The sequence below is a fragment of the Arachis ipaensis genome, chromosome B02 (genome assembly GCF_000816755.2).
Source record: "Arachis ipaensis cultivar K30076 chromosome B02, Araip1.1, whole genome shotgun sequence".
NCBI classification, from domain to species: Eukaryota; Viridiplantae; Streptophyta; class Magnoliopsida; order Fabales; family Fabaceae; genus Arachis; species Arachis ipaensis.
The window spans coordinates 91,622,983-91,635,792 of NC_029786.2; the positions used below are offsets into that span (position 1 = coordinate 91,622,983).

Sequence of the window (12,810 nt, forward strand, 5' to 3'; positions counted from 1 at the left end):
GATTAAAAATTCCTATAACAAGTTGTATGGTCCGATTTGAGTTTTATAATTTTTTTTGAATCAGAAGCAAGTAATCACTGGGTCCGAGATAGGGGTGCATATATGTATATGTGTATAAAAGTGTGTGGCTTGTGAAGAAGATTTTAGATCTGGTTCTTCTTCTTGTTCGACCACTTCTTCTCTTTTCTTCTACCTGTGTTCTTCTTTCTGTAAAATGAAGTAAAAAATTTTGGTTTTGAAGTTTCTGTTCTTATTTAGGTAAGTGAGAGAAATGGATGATAGAGTTCTTTTAAAAGTGTATTAATTTGGTTAGATTTTGTTATAAACTTCTGAAGGAGTGAAATTTATTTGTGAAAATCCGTTAGATGTTGTTATTCCCTTCACAATCTCATTTGAAGAGCTCAAAGGTGTGATCTGTGAGAAGATTGATTCTGAGATGTCGAGGAAAATATCTTGTATTTTATACAGATATCCCATACTGGTGTTTGGTAGATTCGTCCAATTTGAAACCAAATATGTAACGGACGAAGCGAGTATGCAAGAGATGTTTTCAATGTATATTGAAAGTCGTACCCGAATCTCGTTCATTGAGTTTTACATTGAATTCGAACAATCTGAGGCCGACCGGAATATTGTACGAGAAGATTACAATAGTGACAATGAAGAAAAGTTCGAAAGCAATTACGAAATTGTTAGTCCAAACGGAGATGAAGATCAATGTGATGGCACTGTGGCCCTAGATGTGACAGACGTGGCAAATGTACTCGTGAATGAAGTGCCGTTTGAGGATCCATCTTTCATGCGAGTGTTGAATTTGGAGACCATGCATGTTCTGGAGTTTCCGGAATATATGAGTGTAGGTACGTAATTGGCTATATTTATAAAAAAGATTAGAGTTTTCTAATAATTTATGTGGACGTGAATGTTAGGTGACATGTGAATATATACCCAATTAGCAGTTGTTTATTGTTATTATTTAGGTAAGTTTAAGATAATAGTTTTTTTTTAATTAGTTATTGGTTTAGTTAAATATAAATTAGTATGTAGTTAATTATTTAGGTAATTATGGTAGCGTTTGTTTTGAGGTACTGAGATAGAGACTGAGAAACTGGGACTCAGTATCGTGTTTGTTAGTTCAGAGACTGGTATTAAAATTTCTGTCTCTGTCTCTAAAATTTCAGTATTTCAGTACCTCCAAAAAGTAGGGACACAAGAGACTGAAATTTTTAGAGATGGAGACTGAAACTTTAATAACATTTTATACCTAAAATACTTTCATTTCAATTAATTAATTCCAATTTTATCCTTTGTGAAAATTAAATTAGAGTTTCATTCTTGTTTCAATTCCTGTCTCCTATTTTGCACCAAACAGAATATTGAGATTTATTTCAATCCCTGTCTCTTAGTCTCTGTCTCTCAGTCTCAGTCTTTCCGTCTCTGTCTCTCCACCAAACGCTACCTATGTGTTTAGGTTTTTATTTTATTTAGACTGAGATAAAACCTGATATAAAGTTTATCTATATCATAATTGATGCAGTGAATATTGATGTACCTTTAAATTTGGTTATTAAATATCCGTGTAATAATTTTTTTTATATGGTTGTCATCCCGCCAGAAATTTCTATTGTCGCAGATAGTGAATTTGCTGTCGGGATGGAATTCAGTTCCAGGGAAGCTGTTATTAAGGCGATGAAAGAATATAGCATTCGAAGAAGTGTAGACTACCGGGTGTATGAGTCGGAGCCGTTGACATTTTATGCGAAGTGTACACAGTATGGGCCTGGGTGTGATTGGCTTATCAGGGTTAGCATGATCAGTAGGAAGCATTGTTGGGTGGTACGGAGGTATAATGGTAGTCAAACTTGTACCAGATCTACCATTTCTCAGGATCATTCCAAGCTGGATTCAAACACAATTGCAGAAGCAATAAAGCCATTGGTTGAGGCTGACCCCTTGTTAAAGGTAAAATCAGTTATTGCAGAAGTGCAATTGAAGTTCAACTACACCGTCAGTTATCGGAAAGCATGGTTGGCTAAGGAAAAGGTAGTAGAAAAAATATTTGGAGGTTGGAAGCATCGTACGAAGCGTTGCCTATATGGTTTGAGGCCATGTGTCATAAGGAGTCATCAACTGTCGTCCATTTCGAGACTATGCCTGCATATCAAGGCGATGACTTGGTCAGTGATATTCGGGTATTGCATCGAGTCTTTTGAAGTTATTACCCTTGCATTAGAACATTCAGGCATTGTAAGCCAGTTGTGCAGGTGGATGGGACTCACTTGTACGGAAAGTATAAGGGTTGTCTGTTAGTGGCAGTTTCACAGGATGGCAACAACAACATCGTCCCAATTGCATTTGCTATTGTGGAAGGAGATACTTCTGATGCGTGGCATTTCTTTCTCAGTAACCTGCGACAACATGTTGTGACTCAAGATGGTGTGGGACTGATATCCGATCGACACGAATCCATCGATGCAGCTGTGGAGCGGAGTAACGGAGCTTGGTCGCCTCCTAGAGCTTTTCACATGTTCTGCATCAGGCATATTGAGTCAAACTTCCTGAGAAAATTCAAGGCACCGTACCTGCAAAAACTTGTCGTTAATATAGGTAACATTGAGTAATTGGAAGTTTGTTATTAATAGCATTTCATTCATTAAGTGTATGTAAATCCCTTTTTTATGTTTGTTTTTTGTTATTCTGCAGGATATTCGCAGACGGTGCACGAGTACAAAGTGTGTTACCAGCGTTTGCGAGAACGCGGTGAGGCTTACACTAACTGGTTAAACCGAATCCCCCGTGAACAGTATGCATTGGCATTTGATGGTGGTTATCGATGGGGTCACATGACGACAAACCTAGTCGAATGCATTAACTCTATGCTGAAGGGTGCACGCAAACTCCCAATCACTGCACTTGTCAAAGTAACATTCTACAGGCTTAACGAGCTGTTCACCCGAAAAAGAGTCGAGGCGGAGGCTCGGATTAATGCTGGCCATGTATTTTCGGAGCTTGTGACCACAAAATTGCATGCAAACCAACTTGTATTAGGAAACATCCAGGTTAACTGCTTCGACAGGTAGAATGAGGTATTTGAAGTGTGTGAGATGCCTAGTGGATTGGAGTATGCCGTCGACCTCCGTCGGCATCAATATGACTGTGGCGAGTTTCAGGTGGATCGGATTCTGTGTCGACATGTGTTTGCATGTTGTACAAATCAACGACTGGACTGACAACTGTATGTGCATGATGCGTATAAGATGGACCAGGTTCGACGGGTTTACCGAGCTAGGTTTAGGCCACTGAAAAATCCTTCTACATGGCCTACTTACAACGGACCGCGATTCGTACCCAATCCATTCCTAAGACACGTGACCAAAGGTCACCCCAGGATGACCCGCTTCTTGAACGAGATGGACACGCGAATGTTGCGTCCTCCACGGCGATGTAGGCAATGTAGTTCTGAGGGACATAGCAGTAGTAGATGCCGTCGGTCAGCTGGTGCACCTGCCGATCATAATGCTCAGTAGAAATATATATTATCTTTCTCAACATGTTATGTATTAATATGCTATTTGAAACATTGTAACTTATATCAATGTACTCTTATGACATATGCAACTTAAGATCATGTCCAGTAAATTAACAACATGTGAAGCATTGTAACTTCTCCATGTACTTATTAATCATGCATACTAAGTTTACATGTCCCGGTTAACAGATACATAGATTCATTAAGTAATACATTGAAAAGTTAACTAATACATAGAAAATATTAACAACACAACATCTACTTTCTGATTGCCCACTTTACATCATTCACAAGTTTCTTGCATTTCTTTGCGGCCTTTTTGAACACAGACGGAGTGAATTGATTAGCGCTACGACGGAGCGGATCAACCCTGAGATTGTAGTCTTTGCCCGTTTCATCCGGAGTACTGCCTCACCTGTACACAATTTAATTAGACAGACCATCCTAACATGAACATAATTACATAGATTGAGAAAACAAGTATATATGTACTATCAGTCTCAACAGAGATACCACACATGAATATAATAACATTAATTTATCAAACAAGTATATATGAGTCACGCCATATGAATGTAATATAATCAGTTGACCATAGAAATAAGGCAATACTAGTACCTGTATCATCACCATCATCAGATGCATCATTACGGGATTCTTCATCCTCATTAGTGTCCTCATCTTCCTCATCATCTGGTTCATCTACAAGATACTCATCAGTCTCTTGCTCAAGTGTCTGGGCATTTTCTTCAATTAGACTCATTGAAACACAGTGAGGATTTTGACTATTAAAAACTCATCGACCACCTTCACTTCTACTAGAGTCACCAGAAACCAACCCTCCCGATGCACCTGAGGAAGTGATACCCGGGAACCTCGCGTTCAATGAATACCTACCCGCCATGATATCATACTGATAGCCATATTGTGATTGGCTTGCCTCTGCTGCCATGAACAACTGGCTAAAAGAACCTCCTTCACCTGAGTCATACTGTGGCACACTCCAATACTGCTGATGGATTGGGTATGATGAGGTAAACTGCGTCTGAGGTACATATTGGCTTAAGGACTGAGGTTGTTCTTCTGGAGGTGGAGGTGGCGGTGAATGTGGTAACTTTTCTTCACCTAAAGCATCGTTCTCTTCATTATCCTCATTCCCTTCAACCACATCATCCATGACCTGATCACCTTCATCATTCTCTTGAACCACACGATCCGACAACCTCAAGTGGTGGCCATATTTATTACGGTACCAGTGCATGTAAATATCTAAGGGATTCTGTGGAGGCATTGGAAGCTCAGTAAGAACGTGATTATACTTGTTTGTCCATTGCATAACCCAAAATGAATGACTTGTGGCTGTGGCCTAGTTAATATTCTTAGTTTCAGTTAGGACTTCATTGTGTGCCTTGTCCAGATTCTGTTCCTGATGAGGAACTCCTTGAACAAAACCGAACTGTCGCCTAAACCGATCGGTAGCATACCACTCAATGCATTCAAAAGGCACCAATGGCACCGTAGCACTCCATACAACCGAATTCATGTAAATGTCAGCAGAAATTATGACCGGATCCACGCGATCCATAGCATAAGCAACCCACACAAACTGGTGAAAATTAACGACACTCATGATTACAATCCAATTAACAATAACATTAAACCAAAATCGGATACTTTGAACCGAAAATATACCTGGCCTTCCTGAAGATCATCGAATGCCTGCCTAAAGTGAGCAAGTGTAGAATACCTAAAGCGTCGGTCTCCACGCTCCCAGTTACGCCACCTAATATGACGTATTTCATTAATACAAATCGATTCTAAATATGAAGATACATAGTCAACGTAAGATAATGTTACCTATTTGCAAGCGGAAAATTGCAGGGTTCCCTCAGAACCGGTGCTAGATATGGCATTCGGATAAAAGCCCAAACGAGCAACAGTGTGAGTGGACCATCGATCTCCTTACAGTCATAACGAGATGCCCTGCATAATGCCCTATAAAGGTGGACTTGGCATGCCGAACCCCAACTGTATTGCCCGATACTGCCAAAATCACTTAGCAAGGACAGAAATTTTCAGTGCACAGATGTCCCAGACTTGTCTCCAAACAATATCGTACCGATCAACAACATAATATGGCACTTCACGTACCTCTGTATACTATTTTCATCAATCAACTGTAAACGTTCTTTCAGATCACGAAGCTATGTCAGTTTTATGCAGCTCCCTCTACAGTCTGACTTTCTTGGTGCAACCCCAAATTGATGCAGACACTCCGCCTCTAAGATTTCAAAACTACTAAGAGTCATCCCTGTGACTGGAAGACCGTCCGTCGGAAGACCGAGAATTAAGGCCACATCTTCCAGCGTCACAGCACATTCACCAACCGGAAGGTGGAAGGTATGTGTATCTGGATGTCACCTTTCAACTAAAGCATTCACTAGTGCCTTCTGACATTAGACTATTCTAATCTGGGACGCATGATAAAAACCAGTAAACTATAGATGCTCCTCCACTCTATCATCATACCGATCCGGGGGCATAGAATGATCACAGGTCAACATCCGTAAACTCTACAAAAACATAAAATACTAGTCAAATTATTAACAATTACTAATTTACTACTAAAAAATCATAATTTTCTAACTAGAGCAACTAATTAAGTAAAATCATGCTAAATTTTTTGTTAATTACCAAATATAGTCATTGCCACCCTAACTTACCAATTAATTACCTATCATTATTAATCATTTATCACCAGTAACTCCACAAACAAACATTAAATCAAATCACACCACACAAGTATCATACATAGTTTTACTAAATTTAATTAAGACAAACAATTTTACTAAATCCAATTTACTAAGTAATAATATTTTAACTCCTAAATTTAGTTGATTATCCGAAAGCAAACACGTTGTATTATATTTTATAAAGTCTAATTGTTAATCAAAATCCTCTACATTATTTCCAAAACATTGCCACCCTTAATCTTTCTTTATTTACTGTTACCAAAAATTTCTATCACTTATATTGTTATAACTTCTAAAATTAATTATAAAAGTTAAATAATTAATTATAATTTCTATTATTATTACAAAAATTTCTATACATATATTTTTGATTAATCTGTAATTTCTCTAACTCAAATATTATGATTGATTAAAATATTCTCCAACTATATTTACATATAATAATAATAATAATAATAATAATAATGTCATCGATATATGCTCTAAACTTGAACTACTAACAACAACAATCTTAATTAAATTTCTAGTAATAATTAGTAAATTTCTAAATAATAATAATAATAATAATAATAATAATGTCATCGATATATGCTCTAAACTTGAACTACTAACAACAACAATCTTAATTAAATTTCTAGTAATAATTAGTAAATTTCTAAATAATAATAATAATAATAATATAATATGCTAAAACTACAAGCAACAACTATAATTAACAGTCTAACAACTATAATTATAATTTTAAATAATAAAAATAATAATAATAATGATAACATTAAGAATAATAATAATAATACTGAGGTTGCTAACTGTAATTAACTTTCTAACAACAATAATACTGATTCTGAAATATTAAAAAATTAATAAATACACTTACATAATCATCATAGCTGAGATAATTTACAATATGAAATTCAGGACGATCAACATATATTTTTTCTTTTTCGGCATCTTGATCTGTTTTGTATGAAAGAGTTGTGTGTGTGTGTTGTTGAAGGATGAAGAAGAAGGAAGAATGTGGCTGCTGGGTGGATGGGGATAGATGAAAATGATGGTTTGAGTGGGATTTAGAGGTAGGTTGGGTAGTAAAGGGTTCATTGCTGGTTGAGGGGGCACCGTCCTGGGGAGCAAGGGAGCTGCGACACGTGAAAGCCCATACACAACTCGCACAGTCCGTGTTGTGTGTGCAAGTCGGACCGTCCGATTAGCCACTTTCCACTTGCACAATCCGATTTCTGGCTACGCTGATCCCACATGTAGGTAAAGCACACCTGCTCCCCATAATGGTGTTTAGTCCCATTGTTACCTCCATATCAAAATTAATTAGCGGTGTCCTGTCATTCATCGCCATTCATATATGTTATTATTTATTACTCGTTTGATTTTATATATTATTGCATGCTTATAATGTGATACAAGCTAAGCATATGTTGGTTACTATTTTTCTTATATATGATATGATATTCATAATATTTACTGTTTTTTTTATATATATATAAAAGAGAAAATAAACAACAATAAAAAAGAAAAAATAAATAAATAAAAAACTGTTTAAGAAAAACAGTCCTAATGAATATTACTCTCAAACTCCTTCTAAGGCAACGGAAGCTCCACTTAAGAAGAAAGGGTTCTCATTGCAGTCTTTACCATGATGTCTGCTACTATGTTTGTATCTCTCAAGATCAACTGGAGATCAGCACGCCATTTTCAAGATATGATATCTCAAATATTTAACACCAAAGGATCAATAAAACCAGAGCAATCCTGTAAATTATTGACAATAGTAAAGGCCTCCACACAGTCTGTCTCACATATAATGTCTCTTTACCCTGAGTCCCATGCTAAAAGAAAGCCTTTCCAAATAACAAACAACTCTCTTTGCAAAATGCTACGACTCTCAATTGTTTTCAGACAACCTCGTTGCCACCTTCACTTCCAATCTCTGCTAACATAAGCAAAACCAACCCGAGCACCATTGCCAAGATAGCTAGCATCACAATTAATCTTAAAGGTACCCATTGAGGGGGAAAATCCAAGAGCCACTAATGGTGAAGGGGATAGATAGTCGTTGCAACTTAAAAATATTTTGGAGCTCCTTTTCTAATGACAAAGCCATACCAGTCACCTTGTCTGTGGTCCAATGCTCGTGAGGATGAAAGATCTCGTTATTCCTCGAACACCAAATCCACCAAAGACCAGAAAAGAATCTAAATGGGCATTGTTTGATATTATGTATGAACCAACTCATCAAATCCACTGGTTGACCGGAGATTCCCAAAGCTTGCCAAACTAGCTGGACTTTTGGACAATCCCAAATGCAATGTAAAACCGATTCTTGACATGAGAAACATCGTGGACAGCTATTCGCGTGCGAAATTCCCCACCTAAAACGAAATGCAGCATAGAACGAGCCTCCCGAAGACATAGCCAGGCCAAAAATTTGTACTTTTCTGGAACATGTTGACGCCAAAGCTAAAGCCAATTACCCCTATCCTCCCAACTAAACATCTTCTTACTGAGCCACAAACACTACAAAAAAAGGCCTATGGTCACGGTAAAAAACCATGACCATAGCTAGTAAAAATGGTGACCATAGATCCATGGTCACGGTTTTTTACTGTGGCCTATTCTCTCATGGCCATAGGTCTATGGTCACGGTTTTTTTATCTATGGTCACGGTTTTAATTTTCAAATTCTGACACTTTAGGCCATGTTTTTTTACCGTGACCATAGGTTAATCTATGGTCACGCATAAAAACCGTGACCATAGCCTTATCTTTCACCGTGACCATATACTCTATGGTCACCCCTCCTTAAAACCGTGACTATAGCCTTATCTATGGTAACGATTTTTGCCGTAACCATAGCTCTATGGTCACCCCACCTTAAAACCGTAACCATAGCCTTATCTATCGTCACCCCACCTTAAAACCGTGACCATATACTCTATGGTCACCCCTCCTTAAAACCGTGACCATAGCCTTATCTATGGTCACGGTTTTTGCCGTGACCATAACTCTATGGTCACCCCACCTTAAAACCGTGACCATAGCCCTATCTATGGTCACGGTTCTTTGCTGTGACCATAGCCTCTATGGTCACCCCACCTTAAAACCGTGACCATAGCCCTATCTATGATCACGGTTTTTCGCCGTGACCATAGCCTCTATGGTCACCCCACCTTAAAACCGTGACCATAGCCTTATCTATGGTCACGGTTTTTACTGTGACCAAAGCTTATTTTGTTTTATGAGATTTATTTTTTTTAAACTATAATCACATCCCAAAATGATGATGATCACAAAATAAATCTAAAAATAAAAAATAATAATCAACAATTAAGATAAGTTGTGATTAAAGTAACTAGCTAACATATCAATATAATTGAGTGAATACACTTGTCTCAATCTTAGTTTTATACAGTGATATATACACTAACACTAAGTAGACACTATTAACAAAATTGTTTCATAGGCGTGAGAGCAATACAATTTGGACTCTGCCAGGATAGATTATTTCTGGTATTGCTATTCTTTCTTCTCAATGCTCGAGAGCTTTTGTTTTAGCCACTTAAATATTTGAAAGCTCAGCACCTGCTTCATTAACATGCAAAGTAAAGTCACATTAGACATAAACACCTACATTTATTCTTCTTCAACTTAGGAAAAAAAACATATTATTAAAACATATATACATCACACATGTAATAGCTAGTACACACTATACAGTACACATCCACATCATAGTATATGACACATCATAAATGGTATCATTAATTATGCCTTTCAAGTGGATATTGGAAACGTGTAAATATGAAAAAACTAAATCACACCACAACAGGAAATCTAGCTCTGAAATTTTGTAAATGCCAATAATTGTACTGGTTAATTAAGATAAATTTATCTCAATTTCTCAGCAATTTAAGTAAATTAGTTAAAGCAGTTTGTATAGTGAAAACAGTGAACTGAATGCTTAATAGAGAGCAGGAATTAGGATATTAAAAATGACATCGGTAAATAAAAAAAGAAGCTAGTTAAATTCTATGAACAAAACTTCAAGAAGCATTTCATTATAAATGCACTGATATTGTTTTCAGTTTAATCTCCCTCCCCCCCTTAGTGAAGATTAAGATTGCTGTTGATCTTGGAATTGGAGCACATTATATGAAAATCAACACACAAAACAGGACAAATTAAAACAACAACCCTCCAACAATTAGCTATTAGCTGACACCAAAAGACACTATCAATATTAGCAGACGAATAATGACAATAATAACAACAAATGAATACTAATCTAAATGATCCAATTTTAGCATTAACAAATCAAAGCATTAAAGGTTGAATTTCAGCAATTACAAATAATATCAATTTAAAATATCAAGCTAGATCCACCCCCTCGCATACTCAACGGCTAAAAGACTTAAGAGTTGTACGAAAGAAACTATAAATCATATCACAAACTTAGACTCTATGTATTATTAGAACTGATATATTATTCTTAGTCATTGCCTTTAATTATTTATTAATGAATCTAAACAAAATAGAAGCCTGAATGCTTGAACTCATGTATTCAATTCTTGTAGATGAAATGAATGATTGAGAAATTAAAATCAATATTATTACTTTTAGATAAACTTCATTAACAAATAGAAAATTAGTAAAATACAGAAATCAGTATTATTACATACTAAATACACATGCACTAAGTGCCTATTGCAGTAACTATCACATCATGAAGTAACTATTAGAACTAATATATTTTTACAAACTAAAGTGTTGAAACATAAATATTACAAGGACTAAAGCGAGTACATTTAATCTTTTACACGCTAAGTTTTTAAATGAAAATTTTCTTAGGACTAAAGTGTAGTTTTACTTTCAATTTAATTATGTAAAAGATAGAGAAAGAAACAACTTCTAATTGATATGACAAGTCAAATTCCACATCAGAAACTAGAAAAATATATGCTTAAATGAAATATGTAAAGAATGGGTAAAAAGAAGAATGGGCAGCTTACTGATACATGAAAGTTAGATTAAATGTTAATTCAGAAAACTTTAGAAAGTCAAAAAAAATTCACATGACTAAGTCCATGAGAGAGAACCTATTGGTATTCCAGATCAAACTTTAGAAACTCATCATCACAGTTCTCAACCATGGTGGCCAAGCCCTTCAGATTCTTCATAGGCTTACCATTGAAAGCAAGAACCTATATGAATCCAAAAAGAGAAGGGGTAAGCATTTCAAATCAACCATTGATTAAGAAGCCAAGACCTGAGAAACAACAACAAGTTACTCATCAATAGATTGTGCCATAGCATGTAGATATTTCTCTAGGAGCTTCACTGGAGCATCAAAATCATAATCTTTACCATACTGGATTATACAACTTAAGGAGCAATAATAAAGTTAGTAACAAATATATACTCAAACAACAAAACATAATTTCCAAAAATAATATTTTCTGTAATCATAGACACAAATTTTCTGTAATTTCCTGAAATAAAATTTTCTGCCGGTGAATAAATCCATACCTAAATCATGACTTCCAGAGGTTGAATGCACGATGGAACATATTTATTAAGTCTCAAAGATTCAAATTTTTCATTAGAAGCTGGAAAAAAATACTAATAATAGTTTTGTTAATTGTGAACTACAATGTAAATGCAAATAGAAGCACTGAAAATCAGAAGTTTAAGGTAAAATATCAGAGTCTAAAGGTTGTACACTTGACACTTTCAAAGGGAGGTCTTCAATAAGACTCTCTGTTCTCTTGCTCGTGCTCTCTCTCATCTCCGTCCTGCTCAATGACGACGACGAGCTCTAGGGCAACAGTGGTGACAGCAGAACAATGCAACGACGGTGGCTCTACGGAGGTCATGGTGGCTGGACTGTGCGGCGCTACAGCTCGCGAGGATGATGAAGACAGTGACGACGAAGAACCCCCAGCGGCGGCTCTGGCTCAACGGCGATGCTTCTCTCTCCGCGATGGTAATGGCTCCCCGCGTGCGGCAGTTCGGTGGCGGATCGGCAGCAGAGCGTGGCTCTCTCTCTCCCTCAACGCCTCTGCAAAGCAAATCTCTCTCTCCTCCGGTGCCTCAACGACAATGGTGATGGCGGGAAGGACCCATCCACGTCGTCCCCTCCTCTCTTCCCCTCTTCTCCCTCGAGCTTTCCCTTCTCCCTTCTCTGTTTCCCCTTTCTCCCTCACTCACTGAGTGTTGTGTGCATGTGTTTAGGGATTTAGTATATTAAATTGAGAAATTTGGGATATTAGGGTTTTTATTAGAAATTTTTAGAATTAAGATAAAATATATATAAGTAATATAACAATTTTATAAAATATTTGAGATAAAATAATAATTTAGAATTTAAATATAATACTGTGAAGATTATTTTTGTAAAACAAAATTTCAGACCCCTTTAGGCCACCCCCAAAGCCGTGACCATAGACCCTTTTAGGCCATCTCCAAAACCGTGACCATAGACCATTTTTGGTCACTGTAAAAAACTGTGACCATAGAC

General features: G+C 36.7%; 1 long non-coding RNA gene across 1 annotated transcript; it reads right to left on the reverse strand.

Annotated features, from left to right (window-relative positions):
- LOC110267955 lies at positions 11,029 to 12,058 on the reverse strand. The gene is made up of 3 exons (XR_002355941.1): positions 11,820 to 12,058; positions 11,390 to 11,661; positions 11,029 to 11,103 (listed from the first exon to the last, which is right to left on the reverse strand). It is a non-coding gene; the product is annotated as an uncharacterized LOC110267955 (long non-coding RNA).